At 42.5% G+C, this 18,361-nt stretch overlaps 1 protein-coding gene and 1 non-coding gene across 2 annotated transcripts in view; one reads left to right on the plus strand and one right to left on the minus strand.

Annotated features, from left to right (window-relative positions):
• The window catches only part of RAB7A (RAB7A, member RAS oncogene family), a 72,554-nt gene that overhangs the window by 35,205 nt on the left and 18,988 nt on the right, over window positions 1-18,361 (minus strand). The window lies entirely within an intron of this gene.
• Window positions 11,482-11,588, plus strand: LOC133095863 (U6 spliceosomal RNA). The gene has a single exon (XR_009701719.1). It is a non-coding gene; the product is annotated as a U6 spliceosomal RNA (small nuclear RNA).

The following is an 18,361-nucleotide window of genomic DNA, read 5'->3' on the forward strand; positions in this document are numbered from 1 at the left end:
CTTAGGGAATCTTCCACCAAATACAAAACTTAAAATTAAGATATATTCTTTCTTAACATTTAAAGATACAAGAAACAGAGCAAGAGTCTAATCAAGGACTAAGCATCGGCAACAAACACACACAGCCCTCAGGGACACCAATAAGCCCCAGCTAGCCCACTGTGCTGAAGTACAACTCCAAAACACACATCCAAACGTGCGTCAACCAATGAACAGAGAACAAACTCCAAGTAAGCAAAATAATCTGGGCCCCCAGGACTAAAAAGTCAAAAGCGGAGAAGAGATGAGAAATCACGAGATGTCTCACCGTCACCACGCTGGGCGGGACAAGGATTCCCCAGGTCCTCCTGGGAGGCTGCCAGGAACCCTCCACCCACGTCCACGGGAACCAGGAGCAGTGCAGTGATGCCCCTGACCGCACACCAGGCTCCTGCTCACAGCTTCCCACTTCTCCAGATCCAGTTCCTTTCCAGCGCCTTCGACGCATCTACCTCGGACTCTGCCGTGACATGTTTTTAACTGGAATGACCTTCCTGCCCCTCCGCACCATCACTGCTTCTCACACCTACTCACCTATCCTGCCTAACCCAACCCAAATAACACCGGAGCACCTTCTAACGTGAAGAAATCTCTAGGTTCTCAGCTGGCCCCTCGACCTATACAGACACAGACGCAAAAACATCACGTGAACTCTTGTGTGCGCCACTGAAAAAGGCACTCAAACCCTGGCAGCTTCAATACACAGTAAACGTGTGCCCAACTGCATCACTCCAGGACAGGATCTGGACCAGTGGTTTAACAAACGAGTTTTGAATCAAGGAAACAGAATAACCACCAGTTGCTGAATAAAGTAGGACATACCAAGAAGCACTGGGAAAACACTGTCATGGGAAGCAGAAGACAGGACACTCATCAGGACAGCAAGTGTAAGATTGAACTAAATGTACCATACAATTCCTTTCTGCAGTCATGAATTTATAATCAGCTACCAAAAATGTTACAAAGTGTAAATTCTGATGAAGATTATTTCATATAATAATTCCTCAATCTGAAAGCCCATGATTAGAGAAAAACAATTAGTGTATCCTACCTTTTTAATAGGAATTGTAGGGCTTCCCTGGTGGCACAGTGGTTAAGAATCCACCTGCCAATGCAGGGGCCATGAGTTTGAGCCCTGGTCCGGGAAGATCCCACATGCCGTGGAGCAACTAAGCCCGTGCGTCACAACTACTGAGCCTGCACTCTAGCGCCTGACAGCCACAAATACTGAGCTCACGCACCTAGAGCCTGTGCTCCACAACGAGAAGCCACCACAACGAGAAGCCTGCACACCACAATGAAGAGTAGACCCCGCTCGCCGCAACTAGAGGCAGCCCGCGCACGGCAACTAAGACCCAACGCAGCCAAAACTAAATAAATAAAATAAATAAATTTATGGGGGAAAAAAAAAGGAATTGTACAAGTGGAAAAAAATTTGCCAGTTGACAAGTGGGAAAAAATTTTTAACACATGAATGCCAGTAGAAGGAACAGATGATAAAAAATAAGGACCTACTGTATAGTACAGGGAACTATATTCAGTATCTTGTAATAACCTATAATGGAAAAGAATCTGAAAAAGAATAGACAGATATATATCTGTATCATTTTGCTGTACACATGAAACTAATACAACATTGTAAATCAACTACTTTAATTTAAAAAAGAGAGTAGAAGGAACACAGAAGGAATGACTGAAACAGAATTTTAAAAAATCATTTTGGGGCTTCCCTGGTGGCGCAGTGGTTAAGAATCCGCCTGCCAATGCAGGGGACACGCGTTCGAGCCCTGGTCCAGGAAGATCCCACATGTCGCGGAGCAACTAAGCTCGTGCGCCACAACTACTGAGCCCGTGTGCTGCAACTACTGAGCCTGCGCTCTAGAGCCCGTGCTCCGTAACAAGAGAAGCCACCGCAATGAGAGGCCTGCGCACCGCAACAAAGACCCAATGCAGCCAAAAATAAATAAATTAATTAATTAAAAAAAAATCATTTTGTAATCCTTAATGAAAACAAGAAAAGTCAGGTCAAGATCATCAGTGATGCTAATACCGTACAGGTGAAGGTAGGTGGAAAACTAAAGATCCACATGGCGCCAAAATATTACCTCGCGGATCACTTCGTAGTCACAAAGGTTGGGCAGGAAGAGCAGTAATATGGCAGTGGCCATCATAATACAGTGATTAAACTTATCTTCACTAACAGTGGGACGATCAGACATTACGAAGTTTCTTGTCAAAAATGTATAACGAAATGTACTCAAGCTTTCAGATCTAACTTCCAGTTCACAAGAGGTACCAGGACTAGAGGAACACATTCAACATCAAAGGATGAGACCAGCCCAACCTGAAGTGCAGAACATTCTGTCAGGACACCTAGCTGGAGCCTGTCAAAATTAAAGGTAACGATATAAAAGGGGGGGAGGAGAGGAGACCACATTCTTGATGAAAAGACTCAAGCATTTATGTGTGAAGTGTCATGATGTCTAATATACTTTGTATTCGTTCAACCAAATATGCAGATAAAACAAATAGATAAAATGTTAGCTGCCGAAATTTGGTAGGAGTGTGTGCGTTCATGTACTATATGAGTCTGTTTACTTTTCATATATTTGGAATTTTTTCATAATCGAACATTTTAAAAAGAGACAGCTACCCCACAGGAGAGGGGTGGCTCCCTGACACAGTGTCACCAGGGCACCATCTCTGGTCAGATCATCCTCTGCTTAAACGGCTTCTGACCCTCGCCCCCAGGGCCTGTGAGACCCATCAGGGAAATGCCTCAAGCAGAACCTTCCAAAGAACTTTAGGTGTGCTGCACTAGGAAACACCCCTCCTCAAGCCAGAAAAGCCCTCACTACTAGATCAGATTTAAGTAATCCTTCAGGACGCTGTATAATTCCGTCCCATTTCTGTTTCTTGTTTTTAGAGGAGTGTGTGTGGAACACTTCAGAAAGTTCAGAGAAAGTGTGGGAGAGGTCTGTAATAAAGAATAAATGAGGGCTTCCCTGGTGGCGCAGTGGTTGAGAGTCTGCCTGCCAATGCAGGGGACACGGGTTCGAGCCCTGGTCTGGGAAGATCCCACATGCCGCGGAGCAGCTAGGCCCATGAGCCACAATTACTGAGCCTGCGCGTCTGGAGCCTGTGCTCCGCAACAGGAGAGGCCGCGACAATGAGAGGCCCGCGCACCGCGATGAAGAGTGGCCCCCGCTTGCCGCAACTAGAGAAAGCCCTCGCACAGAAACGAAGACCCAACACAGCCAATAAATTAATTAATTAATTAATTAATTAAATTTAAAAAAAAAAAAAGAATAAACGACATGGTTTGCTTAGTTTACTGTGCTGGGGGGAGAAAGGCTTGAAAGGAAATGAACGTTGGTAAACGTTCCTCCTGATTCTTGGGGAAGAGTGAACAGAAACCCTTCAAGTGTCCATCTCCCCTCCCCTGTCCCTCCCCCTTAGCCCTCTTCACCTTTCATCTTCACACGGCAAAACCTACCTGCCTCCTAGAACAAACCGACCCATCACTTTCAGCTCCCAGGTTTTCGAATTTATTAGCATAAAGTTATAGAAAGCATTCTTACTTTATTATAATGTATGTGCTAAAGTATACATAACAAAATTTACCATTTTAACCATTTTTAAGTGTAAAGTCAATGGCATTAAGTACCATGAAGTTTATTTTCAACAAGAAATTTTTTTTTTTTTTTCAACAAGAAATTTTAAATCTCACCGAAGGTGACCGGCAAAACCTGGGCGTATCCGGGCGGCCAAGCACGGGGAGGGGGGGATACGGCAAGGCAAAGGCCCCGCAGCTGCCGCAGAGCAGGAACACAGTCAGTGTCTGCTCATGAGGACGATGCCACGGGTCGACAGGCATCGCCAGAAATGAAATCTTAAATGCCTGACCGCTTTTCAGTAATGCCTAAGACAGTCAGTAATTCAGACGACTATTTCAATACACTGAGTTCTGTATACATAGACCCTGTTCCTGTAGTTTAACTAAAACTCAAATTATTTTTTAAAACAGGATTGTTGGTTGACAGCTGTTGCTCTAGAGTAGATGTGCCCCACTTTTCCAGAAGAGGAATCTACTGTGTAGAACCAAGTCTTGAAAATCTAAATAAAGGACTGCTGGCTCAGAGATCATGTCCATTTGGACAGATAGGCCTTGGTGCATAAGGCCTATTCAGAAGCTGGTGACCTTCGAACAGATTGATTTCTCAGGCGCCTGCACTGAGAGAAATGCTAGAGATACAAAGATGACTGAGCTAGTCTCCATGTCTCGAGCTCCGTTTAACGAGACACTTGGTAAGCAAACAGGAAGATATGTGCTAGGTCACAAGGATATAGTCAAGACTTCTTCCTAAGAGTGGGATATGAGGAGTGTACAGGACATTGACATCATATCCATATATATAAAATTCGCCTCCTTTGAAGTTTTAAAATAGCAAGCATATATAATTTTTGTAATCAAAAGAAACTCTCAACACAGAATAAGGGGGGGTAGGGGTGATGATGAATTTTCACATCTGCACTTCAATTTCTTTCCTCGTTGTAGGAGGACTTCCTGCCCACCTCCTAGGGCTGTCGGGCTCATCCCATAGGCAAATCAGTAAAGGCGCCTTATAAACAATAAAAGGCTTTACAGAGGTCCGCACCTTACCTGAAGTCACTGCGGGACAGGCAGTGGGGAACGACGTGGTTCTGCCTTGCTCCCTACAACAACGGCTAGACTGGAAAAGATCTCAGAGTTACCGCCAGTCCCATCTTCTCGACCCCATGTTTCCCACAGCTCTCACTAGCTTTTCATTTCTACCTCACACTTCTCTTCTGCTTCCTGGATGAACTTCCCCACTCGGACTCAAAGGACTTACCAATCAAAAAAGCCTGTTGGCTTGGCGACCGCAATGACCTTTTTGCCAGTCAGAGTACATCTGGCCATTCTCAAATCACACTAGTTCCCTGCATCGTAAGAAGTACTCATGAAGCAGAGGTATGGAAAAGAGCAGCATAATGACGCTCTGGGGCCTGTCTCCAGAAAGAGTAACTCTATTAACGCCAGATGTACTAGTTAGGGTTCTCCAGAGAAACAGAACCATTAGGATGAAGGAACAGAGCCTAATGGTTCTGTTGACACCATACATATAAGCCCATGTTTTACCAGTTACCTCTAAGTGACATTTAAAATCTGTTGTTAAAAATAAACTTCATTAAGCCAGAAAGAGATAAACAAATACCGTATGCTAACACATATATATGGAATCTTAAAAATAAAAAAGGTTCTGAAGAACCTAGGGGCAGGACAGGAATAAAGACACAGACACAGAGAATGGACTTGAGGACACGGGGAGGTGGAAGGGTAAGCTGGGACGAAGTGAGAGAGTGGCACTGACATATACACACCACCAAATGTAAAATAGATAGCTAGTGGGAAGCAGCTGCATAGCACAGGGAGATCAGCTCGGTGCTTTGTGACCACCTAGAGGGGTGGGATAGGGAGGGTGGGAGGGAGACGCAAGAGGGAGGGGACATGGGGATACACGTATACATATAGCTGATTCACTTTGTTATACGGCAAAAACTAACATAACACTGTAAAGCAATTATACTCCAAAAAAGATGTTAAAAAAAAAAGAAAAAGAATGTATACATAAACGTATCAGTGTCACTTTGCTGTACAGCAGAAATTTACACATTATAACTCAAGTACAATACAATTTTTTTGTTTGTAAAAAAATAAAATAAACTTCATATATATGAGATTTATGTTTATGTAACACTGTATGAGATTATATAATACATACATGAGATTTAGTACTTAGATTTAGTAAGGAAGTTCTCACATGATTATGGAGGCCGAGATGTCCCACGATCTGCAGTTTGAAGGCCTGAGAACCAGGCGAGCTGGTGGTGTCAGATCCAGTCTGAGATGGAAGACGGGAGAAAACCTGCAGAGTGAATTCTCTTCCTCAGCCTTTCTTTCTAGTTGGGCGTCCCAGGATTGGATGAGGGCAGTCTGCTTTGCTCAGTCCACACATTCAACTGTGAATCTCATCCAGAAACATGGCAAAGACACCCCCAGAATGATGCTTTAGGCAAATACCTGGGCATCCCTTGCCCGGTCAGGTTGACACACAAAATTAACCATCACACCAGGTAGATGTGAAAACCCAGCAGACTGCAGGGCTCAGGCAAAAGCCCAGCTCCTTAGGCTGAGGAGGAAGTGCTAAAGAACAGGATGTCAGAAGTTTCCAAACACTCTGCTTCCATTTCAAAGGTTACTATCCACAGGTTATTACTGAAGTATAGGTTTAAAGGGACTCAAACTGTGCTGGCAAGATTCTGGCAAAATAAAGATCCACGTGCCTCAGAAGATCACCGATGCACAGCTTGCTTCGGGTAACATTTAGGAATATCACTGCCAAACACTAACTCAAGGTGGAAACACACCAGTACCACGCTAAAAAGGAAAAGGGCCGCACAGTCTGTAACTAGGGCAGGTTTGCGTGCTTTTGCACAGGTCCACGCAGCGCTGAGCACACTACAAGGTGGTGATGAGTGGTCGACTGAGGACAGCAGCTCTAGAACAGAGATTCTCCGTTTCCCTACTGCTGTTTACCAACCTTGATGTAACTCCAAAATCACAGTTCAAGGTCAGAGGTCTGTCAGTTAAGATGCTGTTTGGCTTTTATTTGGGAGAAAGAACTTGTCAGAAGAGAAGATACTGATCTTAATTTCTGCGTGTGTTAAGAACATCACCCTGTGGTGCACGCATCACTGCTACCTACTTCCAGAACTTTTTCACCAGGGCAAACAAACCCTGCGCAGATTAAGCAGTAACTCCCCATCCCCGCTCCCCCAGCCTGTGGTAATCTCTAGTCGACCTTCTGCCTCTGAATTGGCCTCATCTAAATAGCCTTTGTAAGCGGGGTCACACAATATTTGTCCTTTCCCGACTGGCTTATCTCACTTGGCATGCTTTCCTTTCAAAGTTCGTCCACACTGCAGCCCACACCACAACTTCATTCCTTTATAGGGTGAATAACACACCGCTGTACCTAGGTGCCACATTTGGCTTATCCATTTACCACTTGGTGAGCAGACGGGCACTCTCTACCTGTTGACTGTTGTGAATAGTTCTGCCGTGAACAACAGTGCACGAGTATCTGTTTGAGATCCTGATTTCAAATTTTGTGGGTATATGCACCTAAGTGCCAGGACATACAGTACTTTTGTTAAATCTTCTAAGGAACCACCACACTGCTTTCCACAACTCCAGCACCGTATTACGTCCCTACCAGCAATACACGAGGGTCCCAATTTCTCTACATCCTCACCAACACGTATTTTTTGCATTTTTAAAAATAAGAGCCATCATAATCCATGTGAAGTAGTATATCATTGTTTTGAATTTCCTAACGACTAGTGATGCTCTGTATTTTTTGTGTGTGGATCAGCCATTTCTATATCTTCTTTGGAGAAATGTCTATTTGGGTCCTGAACCCATTTTTAATCAAACTGCTTGTCTGTTGTTGACTTGTAGGAGCTTTAAATATGTATTCTGAATATTAAGCCTCATCAGATGTATGAATTATAAACATATACTCCCATTCTGTAGGGTGACTTTTTACTCTCCTAATGCTGTCCTTGGAAACACGAAAGTTTTTAATTGTGATAAAGTCTAATTTACCTTTTTTTTCTATTGTTGCCTGTGCGTTTGGTATCATATCCACAAAATCACTGCTGAACCCACCTCTTGAAATATCCCTGTTTTCAACTTTTTTTTTTTTGGCCACACCACGTGGCATGTGGGATCTTAGTTCCCCGACCAGGGATCAAACCCACGCCCCATGCAGTGGAAGTACGGAGTATTAACACCACTGGACCGCCATAGAAGTCCCTCAAAGTTTTAACTCTTTAGATTTAGGTCTTTGAGATTTAAATACAAGACGTGACACCATAAAACTCCTAAAAGAGAACATAGGCAAAACATTCTCTGAGGTAAATCATACCAATGTTTTCTTAGGTCGGTCTCCCAAAGCAACAGAAATAAAACCAAAAATAAACAGATGGGACCTAATCAAACTTAACAAGCTTTTGCACAGCAAAGGAAACCATAAACAAAACGAAAAGACAACCTATGGACTGGGAGAAAATATTTGCTAACAATGCAACTGACAAGGGCTTAATCGCCAAAATATACAAACAGCTCACACAACTCAATAACAAAAAAACAACCCAATCAAAAAATGTGCAAAAGACCTAAACAGACATTTCTCCAAAGGAATACAGGTGGCCAACGGGCACATTAAAAAGAGGCTCAACATCACTAATTATTAGAGAAATGCAAATCAAAATTACAATGAGGGGGATTTCCCTGGTGGTCCAGTGGCTAAGACTGCGCACTCTCAATGCAGGGGGCCTGGGTCCGATCCCCGGTCAGGGAACTAGATCCCACATGCTGCAACTAAAGATCTCACGTGCCACAACTAAGACCTGGTGCAGCCAAATTAAAAAATAAAATAAAATAAAATACAATGAGGTACCACCTCACACAGGTCAGAATGGCCATCATTAAAAAGTCTACAAGGGGGACTTCCCTGGTGGCACAGTGATGAAGAAGCCACCTGCCAATGCAGGGGACACTGGTTTGATCCGTGGTCTGGGAAGATCCCACATGCCGCAGAGCAACTAAGCCCATGCGCCACAACTACTGAGCCTGTGCTCTAGAGCCCGCGAGCCACAACTACTGAGCCCACGCGCCACAACTACTGAAGCCCATGTGCTCTAGGGCCCGCGTGCCACAACTCCTGAGCCCATGTGCTGCAACTACTGAAGCCCACGTACTAAGAGCCTGTGCTCTGCAACAAGAGAAGCCTGCACACCTCAACGAAGACCCAATGCAGCCAAAAAAAAAAAAAAAAAAAAAGGCTACAAGGGACTCCCTGGTGCCTGGTGATCCAGTGGTTAAGAATCCACCTTCCAATGCAGGGGACGTAGGTTCAATCCCCGGTGGGGGAACTAAGATCCCACGTGCCGTGGGGCAACTAAGCCCACATGCCACAGTCAGAGAGCCCGCATGCCACAACTACTGAGCCTGAGCACTCTGGAGCACACATGCCACAACTAAGATCCTACATGCTGCAACTAAGACCTGACGCATCCATATAATTTTTTTTAAGTGTACAAATAATAAATATTGGAGAGGGTGTGGAGAAAAGGGAACCCTCCTACACTGTTAGTGGGAATGTAAGTTGGTGCAACCATTATGGAAAACAGTATAGACGTTCCTCAGAAAACTAAAAATAGAATTACTATATGATCCAGCAATCCCACTGCTGGGCACATACCCAGACAAAACTTTAATTCAAAAAGATAACATGCTCCTATGTTCATCGCAGCATTATTTACAATAGCCAAGATGTGGAAACAACCTAAATGTCCACTGACAGATGAATAGATACAGAAGATGTGGGGGGTGTGTGTGTATATATATATATATGTGTATGTGTATATATACACATAAATATGTGTGTACACACACACACACACACACACACAAACACACACACGCTCTGGAATATTACTCAGCCATAAAACGGAATGAAATAATGCCGTTTGCAGCAACACGGACGGACCTAGAGATTACCATACTAAGCACAGTAAGTCAGAAAGAGAAAGATAAATACCATATGATATCACTTACATGTGGAATCTAAAATACAACACAAATGAACATATCTATGAAACAGAAACAGACTGACACACATAGAGAACAAATGTGTGGTTGCCGGGGGGGGAGGGGGGTGGGGTAGGGATGGATTGGGAGTTTGGGATTAGCAGATGCAAACTAGTATATATAGAATGGATAAACAACAAGGTTTTACTGTATAGCACAAGGAACTATATTCAATATTCTGTGATAAGCCATAATGGAAAAGAATATGAAAAAGAATATGCATAACGAACTCACTTTGCTGTACAGCAGAAATTAACACAACATGGTAAATCAACTATACTTCAATAAAATTTTTTAAAAAAAGATTTAGGTCTGGGCTTCCCTGGTGGCACAGTGGTTAAGAATCCACCTGCCAATGCAGGGGACACAGGTTCGAGCCCTGGTCCAGGAAGATCCCACATGCCGCGGAGCAACTAAGCCCGTGCACCACAACTACTGAGCCTGCGCTCTAGAGCCCGTGTGCCACAACTACCGAGCCCGTGCGCCACAACTACTGAAGCCCGCGCACCTAGAGCCCGTGTTCCACAACAAGGGAAGCCACCGCAATGAGAAGCCTGCGCAGCGCAACGAAGAGTAGCCCCCACTCACCTGCAACTAGAGAAAGCCCGCACGCAGCAACAAACACCCAGCACAGCCAAAAATAAATTAATATAATAAATTTCAAAAAAAAAAAAAAAAAGATTTAGGTCTTTTATTGGTTTTAATTTTTTTATATGATGATAGGTCCGGGTCCAAATCCTTCTGCAGGTAGATGTTTTCTCAGCACCATTATCATTTGTTGAAGACACTGTGCTTTCACCACTGAATGGACTTGGCACCTGTGTCAAAATTCAATTCACCATGAATGTGAAGATTAATTTCTGGGCTTTCTATTCTGTTCCACTGGTTTATATGTGTATCCTTATCTCGGCACCACACTGTTTTGATTAGTATAGTTTTGTAGTAAGTTTTATTCCTTCATTAATTTTTTAAATATTTATTTATTTAGCCGCGCTGGGTCTTAGTTGTGGCACGCAGGATCTCCGTTGCTGCATGCGGGATCTTCATTGTGGCATGCGGAGTCTTTTACTTGGGGCGTGAGGAATCTTTTAGTTGCAGCATGTGGAGTCTTTAGTTGAGGCATGCAGGGTCTTTGGTTGTGGCATGCAAACTCTTAGCTGTGGCATGTGGAATCTAGTTCCATGACAAGGGATCGAAACCGGGCCCCCTGCATTGGGAGCGTGGAGTATTAGCCACTGGACCACCAGGGAAGTCCCCTGTAGTAAGTTTTAAAATCAGGAAGTGAGAGACCTCCAACTTTGAGCTTTCAAAATTGTTTTGACTATTGAGAGTCCCATATTTTCTACATGAATTTTAGGATAGGTTTTTCTATTTCTGCAAAAAACGTCACTGGGATTTTGATAAGGATTGCGTTGAATCTGTAGATGGTTTCTCAAGAATATTAACTTTTCTAATCCACGAATGTGACAGGTCTTTCCACTTATTTACATCTTTAACTTCTCTCAGCAATGTTTATAGTTTTTAGTTTACAAGTCTTTCTCACCTACCAAGTTAAATTTATTCGTAGGTATTTTATTCTTTTTGATACTCCTGTACATGGAATTGTTTCCTTAATTTCCTCTTTGGATTGTTCATTTCTAGTATTTAGAAATGCAGTTGATGGGGACTTCCCTGGTGGTGCAGTGGTTAAGAATCCGCCTGCTGTGCTCGCTTTGGCAGCACATATGCTAAAACTGGAACAATACAGAGAAGATTAGCATCGCCCTTGCGCAAGGATGACACGCAAATTCGCAAAGCGTTCCATATTTTTATTAATAAGGCAATTATATTAAAATATCTCACTAAAAAAAAAAAAAAAAAAAGAATCCGCCTGCCAATGCAGGGGACACAGGTTCCAGCCCTGGTCCGGGAAGATCCCACATGCCACAGAGCAACTAAGCCCGTGCGCCACAACTACTGAAGCCCGCGCGCCCAGAGCCCGTGCTCTGCAACAAGAGAAGCCACAGCAATGAGAAGCCCATGAACCGAGACGAAGAGTAGCCCCCGCTCGCCACAACTAGAGAAAGCCTGCACACAGCAATGAAGACCCAATGCAGCCAAAGATAAATAAATTAGTTAATTATAAAAGAAAAAAAAAAGAAAGAAATACAGCTGATTTTTTTTAAAATTTATTTTTATTTATTTTTGGCTGTATTGGGTCTTCGTTTCTGTGCGAGGGCTTTCTCTAGTTGCGGCAAGCAGGGGCCACTCTTCATCACGGTGCGCAGGCCTCTCACTATCGTGGCCTCTCGTTGCGGAGCACAGGCTCCAGACGCACAGGCTCAGTAGTTGTGGCTCACGGGCCCAGGTGCTCCGTGGCACGTGGGATCTTCCCAGACCAGGGCTCGAACCCGTGTCCCCTGCATTAGCAGGCAGATTCTCAACCACTGCGCCACCAGGGAAGCCTCCTGCAGCTGATTTTTGCGTGTTCACTTTGTATCCTGAAACTTTGTTGAACTAGTTTATTAGCTCTTAGCAGGTTTTAGTTTTTTAATTTTTTGGTATGAAATCTTTAAGGTACTCCACGTATAAGACCATGTATCTCTTTGCTTTCCAATTTGGATGTTTTATTTCTTTTTCTTGCCAAACTGCTCTGGCTAGAACTTCCAGTAGTGTTTGGAATAGAAGGAGTAAAAGTGGGCATCCTTGCCTTGTTCCTGATCTTAGAAGACAAAGTATTAGTCTTTCACCACTGAGTATAACGTTCACTGTGGGTTTTTCATACATGGCTTTTATTATGTTGAAATAATCTCCTTCTATTCCCAGTGTTTCGTTTTCATTGTGAAATGGTGTTGAATTTTGTCAAAGGCTTTTTCTGCATCAACTGAGATGACATGGGTTTCTTCCCTTTCATTCTGTTAATGAGGTGTATCCATGATCGCTGTTTGGTTGTGGAACCATCCTAGCATTCCAGGAATAAATCCCACTTGGTCATGGTATATAATCCTTTTAATATGCTGCTGAATTTGATTTGCTGGTATTTTGTTAAGGGCTTTTGCATCGCTGTTCATAAGAGATACTACTCTGTGGTTTTCTTTTTTTTGTAGTGTTTGTCTGGCTTTAGTATCAGAGCAATCCTGGCCTCATAGAATTGAGTTAAGAAATCTTCCCCCCTCTTCAATTTTCGGGAAGAATTTGAGAAGAACTGGTGTTATCTTTAAATGTGTTAGAATTCACCAGTGAAGCCATTAGATCCAGGGCTTTTCTTTGTCAGGAGGTTTATGATAACTGATTCAATCTCCTAGCTTGACAAGTATGATTTTCTTTTTTTTTTTTTTTTTTTAAATATTTTGAGAACATAGCTCCAGGTTTTGTGTATATTCACAGTGTCTCTTTTAAATTAATTAATTAATTTATTTATTTATTTTTGGCTGTGTTGGGTCTTCGTTTCTGTGCGAGGGCTTTCTCTAGTTGCGGCAAGCGGGGGCCACTCTTCAGCGCGGTGCGCGGGCCTCTCACTGTCGCGGCCTCTCTTGTTGCGGAGCACAAGCTCCAGACACGCAGGCTCAGTAGTTGTGGCTCACGGGCCTAGTTGCTCCGCGGCACGTGGGATCCGCCCAGAACAGGGCTTGAACCCATGTCCCCTGCATTAGCAGGCAGGTTCTCAACCACTGAGCCACCAGGGAAGCCCAGATTTTCTATTTTCTATTTAGTTCTGGCAGTTTGTGTGCTTCTAGGAAATTGTCAATTTCATCCAGGCTATCCAATTTGTTGGTGTGCAAATGTTCCTAAGACTCTCTTATAATCCTTTTTATTCATAGAATGGGTAGTAACATCCCCACTTTCATTTCTGATTTTACTAATATGAGCCTTTTTAAAATTCTTAGTCAATCTAAAGGGTTTTCTGTGCTAATCTTTTTTTTTTTTTTTTTTTTTTTAAATTAATTTATTTATTTTTGGCTGTGTTGGGTCTTCGTTTCTGTGCGAGGGCTTTCTCTAGTTGCGGCAAGTGGGGGCCACTCTTCATCGCGGTGCGCGGGCCTCTCACCATCGCGGCCTCTCTTGTTGCGGAGCACAGGCTCCAGACGCGCAGGCTCAGTAATTGTGGCTCACGGGCCCAGTTGCTCCGCGGCATGTGGGATCTTCCCAGACCAGGGCTCGAACCCGTGTCCCCTGCATTGGCAGGCAGATTCTCAAGCACTGCGCCACCAGGGAAGCCCTGTGCTAATCTTTGTTAGCATTTATAGTTATAAATTTCCCCCTTAGCACTTCTTTGCTGTGTCCCGTAAGTTTTATTTATTTTTAAAATTTTATTTATTTATTTTGGCCATGCCACAGAGCACTCGGGATCTTAGTTCCCCGACCAGGGATCGAACCCATGCCCCCTGCACTGGGAGCGCAGTATGTTAACCACTAGATCGCCGGGGAAGTCCCATGTCCCGTAAGTTTTAGTATGTTGTTTTTATTTTATCTGTCCCTAAAAAAATTTTTTTTCCACATCGCACGGCTTGCGGGGTGTCTTTGTTCCCCAACCAGGGATTGAACCCGGGCCGTGGCAATGAAAGCACCAAGTCCTAACCACTGGACTGCCACTGAATTCCCTGTCCCTAAATATTTTTAAATTTCTCTTGTGATTTCTTCTTTGGCCCATTAGTTCTTTAAGAATGTGTTATTTAACATCTACACATCTCCGGATTTTCTAGTTTTCCTCCTGTTACTGATTTCTAAACTTCATCTCTTTGTGGTCACAAAGGTACTTCGTATGACAATCTACTTTTTAAAACCTACTGAGACTTAAATTATGGCCCAACATATATTCTATCGTGGAGAATGACCCACGTCTACTTGAGAAGAATGTGTGTTCTGTTGGTGGTGGATAGGGTCGTGCGTGTGTCTGCTGGATCGAATTGGTTTACAGTGTCATTCAAGTCCTCCACTTCCTCACTTATCTTCTGTCTGGGTCACTCAGTATTATTGTCAAACTACTTCTCCCTTCAGTTCTGTTAATTTCTGCTTCATATATTTTGATGGCCTGTCAAACGGTGTGTAAATGTTTATCACTGTTTTATCTTCTTGTTGTACTTAATCTACTTTACCTCAGATTACTATAGTCGCCCTCTCTTTTGGTTACTATTTGCATGGATCTTTTCCCCACCCTTTCACATTAAACATTTTTATGTCTTTGGCTCTGAAGTGAGTTTCTTGTGGACAGCAAGTAGATAGATGTTTTTCTCTCCAATCTGCCAATCTGTCTTTTGGCTGGAGAGTTTAATGCATTTACAGTTAAAGGAATTACTAATAACGAAGTACTTATTTCGGTCATTTTCCTGTTTGTGTTTCATATGCCTTATGGCTTTTTTGTCCCTCATTTCCTGCATAGCTATCTTCTTTTGTCCTTAGCTGATTTTTTATAGTGAAACATTTTAATTCCCTTCTCATTTCCTTTCACATATATCCCATGGCTCTTCTTTTTTTCTGGTTATCATGGAATTACATTTGACATCCTAGTAACAGTATAAGGCCAATTTATACCAGCTTAACTTCAAAAACATACAAGAACTGTTCCTATACAACTCTGACCCGCCTCCCTTTCACTTACTGATGTTACAAAATTACATCTGTATGTTGTGTGCCCCCCCACAAAGGATTAACAATTGGGTTTTTAAGTAAGTTAGTCTCTTAACACCAGCTACAATAGCACCAGCTTTTGTAGGATGAGCCCCTTGCTGCAGGCAGGTCTGGTGGTAAAGAACTCTCTCAGCTTTGGTTTATCTGGGAAGGTCTTAATTCCTCCCTTATTTCTGAAGGACAGTTTTGCCAGATATAGGATTCTTGGTTGACAGCTTTCTCCTTCAATACTTTGAATACATCAAACCATGCCATCTGGCCTCCAAGGTTTCTGATGTGAAATCTACCGATAATCTTTATTTGATCTTTAGCTCATTTTTTCTTTTTTCTCATTTTTTTCCTGAAAATAAAAGATTTTTATTTAGTATCATTAGCATAGTTAGTCTTGTTAATATAATTAGTATTGTTACTGTAGTTCGTTAGCACAGGTAGTATGTCAGGCAGCTCAGATACTGCAGGTTTGGTGCCAGACCACTGCAATAAAGTAAATACCACCTTAAATCAAGTCTTTATATGCACACAAACTTTTGGGTGCATATAAAAGTTATGTTTACACTATACTGTAGTCTGTTAAGTGTGCAATAGTTTTATGTCTAAGAAAATGTACATGGCCTTAATTTCAAAATACTTAATTACTAAAACTACCAAACATCCTCTGAGCCTTCAGGGAGTTGTAATCTTTTTGCAACGGCAACATCAAAGATCACTGATCAAAGTTCACTATAACAAATATAATAATAATGAAAAAGTCTGACGTATTTTGAGAATTATCAAAATGTGACAAAGAGACCTGAACTGAGCAAAAGCTGTTGGAGAAATGGCACTGACAGACTTGCTCGACGCAGGGTTGCCACAAACCTTCAATTTGTAAAAAATGCATATTTGCTGAGCTATTTGTAATGAGGTGGATGGACCTAGAGTCTGTCATACAGAGTAAAGTTAAGTCAGAAAGACAAAAACGAATACTATATACTAACGCACATATATGGAATCTAAAAAAAATCGGTACTGATGAACCTAGTGGCAGGGCAGGAATAAAGACGCAGACGTACAGAACGGACGGACTTGAGGACACGGTGGGGAAGGGGAAGCTGGGACGAAGTGAGAGAGTAGCACCGACATATATACACTACCAAATGTAAAATGGATGGCTAGTGGGAAGCTGCTGCATAGCACAGGGAGATCAGCCCCATGCTTTGTGACCACCTAGAGGGGTGGGATAGGGAGGGTGGGAGTGAGGCTCAAGAGGGAAAGGATATGGGGATACACATATACATATAGCTAATTCACTTTGTTATACAGCAGAAACTAACACAACATTGTAAAGCAATTATACTCCAATAAAGATATTTAAAAATGCATATTTGCTAAGCGCAATAAAGCAAACTGCAATAAAACGAGATAGTTAGCAATGTTAGCATAATTAGCATTGTTGGTTAATATTGTCAGTTAGTGTACTTAGCAGGTGACCATGGTGCAGGGCCTCACTGAAGCCTCCCTGCTGACAAGGAGGCTCATATGGACTATTCGAAGCTCCTCAAAACCACTGGCCAAGGTAACTTCAGTAAAGTGATGCTGGCCCAGCTGGCCATCAAGGTCTTTAAAAAAAATCAACAGAGCTCCTCCAGCCTCCAGGTACTTTTCCATTAAGTCCACAGCATGAAGGTTTTTTTTTTTTTAATTATTTTATTTCTTGAAGTACAGTTGATTTACAATGCTGTGTTAATTTCTGCTGCACAGTAAAATGATTCAGTTATACATATATACCTTCTTTTTTATATTCTTTTCTATTATGGTTTATCACAGTATATTGAATATAGTTCCCTGTGCTATACAGAACTTTGTTACTTATATATTTTACATATAGTAGTTTGTACAATATATGTTAATCCCAAAGTCCTAATTTATCCTTCCCCCACTCCCTTTCCCCTTTGGTAACCATAAGTTTGTTTTCTATGTCTGTGAGTCTCTTTCTGTTTCATAGTTTCATTTGTGTCGTATTTTAGATTCCACATATAAGTGATATCACATGGTATTTTTCTGTCTCTTTCTGACTTCACTTAGTATGATAATCTCTAGTTCCATCCATGTTGCTTCAAATGGCATTATTTCATTCTTTTTTATGGCTGAGTAGTATTCCACTGTATATATGTACCACATCTTCATTACCCATTCATCTGTCGATGGACATTTAGGTTGCTTCCATGTCCTGGTTATTGTAAATAGTGCTGCTATGAACACTGGGGTGTACGTATCGTTTTGAATTAGAGTTTTGTCTGGATATATGCCCAGGAGTGGGATTGCTGGATCATATGGTAATTCTATTTTTAGTTTTTTGAGGAACCTCCATACTGTTTTCCATAGTGGCTGCACCAACTTACATTCCCACAACAGTGTAGGAGGGTTCCCTTTTCTCCACACCCTCTCCAAAATTCGTTATTTGTAAGCTTTTTTTTTTAATAGATTTATTTTTTTTAATTAATTAATTTATTTATTTTTGCTGTGTTGGGTCTTCGTTTCTGTGCGAGGGCTTTTCTCTAGTTGCGGTGAGCGGGGGCCACTCTTCATCGCGGTGCGCGGGCCTCTCACTGTCGCGGCCTCTCTTGTTGCGGAGCACAGGCTCCAGACGCACAGGCTCAGTAGTTGTGGCTCATGGGCCTAGTTGCTCCGCGGCATGTGGGATCTTCCCAGACCAGGGCTCGAACCCGTGTCCCCTGCATTGGCAGGCAGATTCTCAACCACTGCGCCACCAGGGAAGCCCTGTAAACTTTTTGATGATGGCTAATCTGACTGGTATAAGGAGTTCTGATTTGCATTTCTCTAATAACTAGCGATGAGCATCTTTTCACATGCCTATTGGCCATCTGTATGTCTTCTTTGGAAAAGTGTCTATTTAGGTCTTTTGCCCGTATTTTGATTGGGTTTTTTTTTGTTATTGAGTTGTGTGAGCTATTTATTCATTTTAGAAATTAAGCC

This window comes from Eubalaena glacialis, chromosome 7 (assembly GCF_028564815.1).
Source record: "Eubalaena glacialis isolate mEubGla1 chromosome 7, mEubGla1.1.hap2.+ XY, whole genome shotgun sequence".
Classification (NCBI taxonomy): domain Eukaryota; kingdom Metazoa; phylum Chordata; class Mammalia; order Artiodactyla; family Balaenidae; genus Eubalaena; species Eubalaena glacialis.